The sequence below is a fragment of the Acomys russatus genome, chromosome X (assembly GCF_903995435.1).
Source record: "Acomys russatus chromosome X, mAcoRus1.1, whole genome shotgun sequence".
Classification (NCBI taxonomy): Eukaryota; Metazoa; Chordata; class Mammalia; order Rodentia; family Muridae; genus Acomys; species Acomys russatus.
This window is the reverse complement of record NC_067169.1, coordinates 20,548,941-20,552,806: the sequence shown is the minus strand read 5'-3', so window position 1 is coordinate 20,552,806 and position 3,866 is coordinate 20,548,941.

The following is a 3,866-nucleotide window of genomic DNA, read 5'->3' as shown; positions in this document are numbered from 1 at the left end:
ATTAAAATATACAAGGTTGTATACAGCACACCTGTAATCCCAGCACTCAGGGAGGCAGAAGCAGGTGTATCTCTGTACATTTAAGGCCAGCCTGATCTATAAAGCCAGTCTAGGACAGCCAAGGCTGTCTTGTAAAGGGAAAAAAAAAAGAAAAAGAAAAGAAAGATACAAGATTGTAGGAGTCTCTTAATTCTATGTGTTAGTTTCATGTGCACTTAAAGTAAATCAATCTCTTCTATATTGAAGTCTATAACACATCAGAATACAAGAAATATGACCAGAATACTCTATACCCCATAGTACCTAGTGTGATTGATAGTCATGTCTCTGATCCCCTAGTTTTATGGATTTTGATTTATATGAGATTGTCATATTATTCTTATCTTTTGTGGGGTTTTTTTTTTGTTTGTTTGATTGTCCTGGTTTTTTTCTTTCTTTCTTTCTTTTTTTTTTTTTAGAGAGACAGGGTTTCTCTGTGTATTCTTGGCTGTCCTGTACTCACTTTGTAGACCTGGCTGGCCTCAAACTCACAGAGATCCACCTGCCTCTACCTTCCTGAGTGCTGGGATTATAGGAGTGCACTATTACACCTGGCTTATTCTTATCTTCTTTATCAGTGTAAATGGTTAACATGCTCCAGGTTTAATAATTTCTAATTTCTTACCCCCTCTCTCTTTTGCAATGCTGAGAATTGAACCTAGGGCCCCATGAATAATAGGCAAATGCTCTACCACTGAGCTATATTCCCAGTCCTCCTGTTTTGTTTTACATAAAATAGGGTCTCATCTTATATTTTAGTCCAGGCTATCCCAGAACTCACTATGTAGCCCAAGCTGGCTTCAAACTCCCAGCATTCCTCCTGTTTCAGTTCCATGAACATTGAAATTATAGGTATGTATCCATGCTCAGTTTAATTTCAATGTTAAAGTCCCACTTAGACTTACAAATATCAAAACTCTTGTTAAAAGTCTTCCTCTTTCTTTTCTTAAGAAGAAAATAACCTGATTTGTCATGTTTATGAAAGAAGACTCAAGTTAAACAAGACGGAATAAGGAAAACTAATAATAACGAACAGACACCAAGGTTAAGTGCCTTAATAAGATATTATGTCCTTACCAAACACTGGATATTTGATTTCCCAAAAAAAAAAAAAAAAAAAAAAACAATTTACTGAATTAATTTTGCCTCCATTTAAATTTAAAAGTATCAAAATCTATATAAAATATATACAAACATATACTGAAAATATAAATACAGTTTTAAAGTTTCTATTAAAATGTTAGTACAGGTAAAAGATTTCTATTACTGTTGCTTAACACATTATATTTTAAACATTTACATATCTTTCAACAATCTGAAATATTACATACATAGAAGTACTAACATAGGTTTTACTATTAGGTAAACACCATATTACTAGAGAATCATAACATTTCCTAGTAATTTGCACTAAGTAAAATATACACATACATGGAATAGGAAAATATAAAGATTTCCAGAAAGCAATATGTAATATGTATAAACAATAAAATGACCTTTGTATGAAGAATGATTTTATCACTATTACCTATCAGAAATAATCAGAAATCCACTCAATGAATTAACCATGAAAGCATGCATTAAAAATTGTATACAAATTAGGGGAAGGGGAAGTCTCAGTTGGTAAAGTGCTTGTTTTGCAAGAATGAGGACTTGTGTTTGATCGCTAAAACCCATGTTTTTTTTTTTTTTAATCCAGGAGTATTGGTATATATTTATAATCACAACACTGAGAGGGCAGGAATAAACAGAACCCTGGAGCCCCACTGTCAAGCTAGCCACAGCACTACAAAAAGAGAGAAATACAAAATAGATGGAACAAACAAAAAGTTTAAACGTCTATATAATTTTTGAGTTTAAGTGGCTGGAGAGATGGCTCAGTGGGTAAGAATACTTACTGTCCTTCCAGAGGACTTGGGTTCAATTCCCAGCACACACATGGCAGCTCACAACTGTCTGAAACTCCAGTTTCAGGTGACCCGACACCCTCATACATACACATATATGCAGGCAAAACACTGAGGCACATAAAATTAAAAAATTAAAAATTTGAGTACAAAAGTGGTAGAAAACTACTTTATTTGATAACCCTTTGAGATAACAATAAACCAAAGCAACTCATGAACACTAACCCAGCACTGCAGAAAATAAGTAGAGATACCTTACCAGATAATTCTCCTGTTTTTACTGCAAAGAATTAAAAGAACTCACAGAAGCAGCAAAATATAAAACAGGATTTACTGAAATAGGAAATACACTGTCAGAAAGAGTGGGAATTATGAAAGAGAAGTAGCCCCAAGTTGTAGCAAACCTCTTTAGTCCATTTCTCTTTCTCAGGAGTGATGACTGTCAGCTCTCCTGTCATACATACATATACATACACATACACACATACACATATATAATGTTGTGTGCATTATATATTTTATATAATATATTATTTATTATATGTTATATGAATGATTTCCTGAAGAAAAACCCACAGAGTGGGAAGGGGGCTGGAATTGAAATTGCAGGAGCTCATAGTAAAATGCTAATGAATCAAAGTTTAACTTCAGTCAGCCCAGTGGTCTAGAACCAATTGAAACAATTTGTTTGAATCTCACTTATTTTTAAGTGTCATTAAATAGGCAACATGAGAACTGCATCTTCTTTTTGCTTACACAGGTATAAGCAAGTTTCTTGGTACAAGATTGTACAGCACCATCTGTTTCCCTATTTATCAGACAGTAAATACTTTTTTTCCCATTGCAGTTATCTACCTGCTATCTAATATATACAAAAAGGAAAGATAGTTGTGATCAAATGAGATAAGCAAATACGTACTAGGAAAGAAGCCGGGCATGGTGGCACATGCCTTTAATCCCAGCACTCAGGAGGCAGAGGCAGGCAGATCACTGTGAGTTCAAGGCTAGCCTGATCTACAAAGTGAGTGCAGGACAGCCAGGGCTACACAGAGAAACCCTGTCTCAAAAAAACCAAAAAAAAAAAAAAAAAAAAAAAAAAAGAAAGAAAGAAAGAAAAAAGAACTAGGAAAGAATCAGTCATGTGGAACTCAATAAACTATTAAATACCTAAGATGAATAGGAAAAATGAAGAGAGTGAACATTATTTGGACCAATCAGAAAAACGAAGAATAAAATTACACAAATCAGAGATATGCCTCAATAATAATGCTAACTATAATATCACTTCACTCTCTAATTAAAAGATGTGGGTTAGCCGATTGGATTTAAAAACAAACTTCAACTGTTCATTGTCTACAAAAGCCACAACTATTAGCAAAAGTATGCATAGACTTAAAATCAAAGGATTGATAATAATATTCCAAACAAATAGAAAACAAAGCCAAACAGGAATAACTACATTTATACATAACAATTTAAAATGTATATTCATTTATTGTAGGTGCACCCTATTGCATTAAAAAATAGTCCTACTGGACATAAAGAAATAGGTTCAGATACAATAATAGTGGTTGACTTCTATTTTCCAACAACATCAATATATTAATCATCCTGACTTGTTTATGTCAAGTGTCCTCCAAAACTTCCTCTTCTGGGGCAGGCTTATCCCTTAAGTCTGTAACAGGGAGCAAGGAAAAAGCAGAAAAAAACAAGCAAGCAGTTAAGGATATTAAAAACATTGTGGCCTCTAAGAAGAGCTGGAAGATGAACTATTTCAAGTAGAGGTTACTATTGGTTTTTTGGTTGGTTTGGTTTAGTTTGTTTTTTTGAGACAGAGCTTCTCTGTGTACCCTTGGCTGTCCTAGAGGTTCCTATTGCTTGTTCCATAATATAAAGACACCTACGGTGGGAACAGAAATC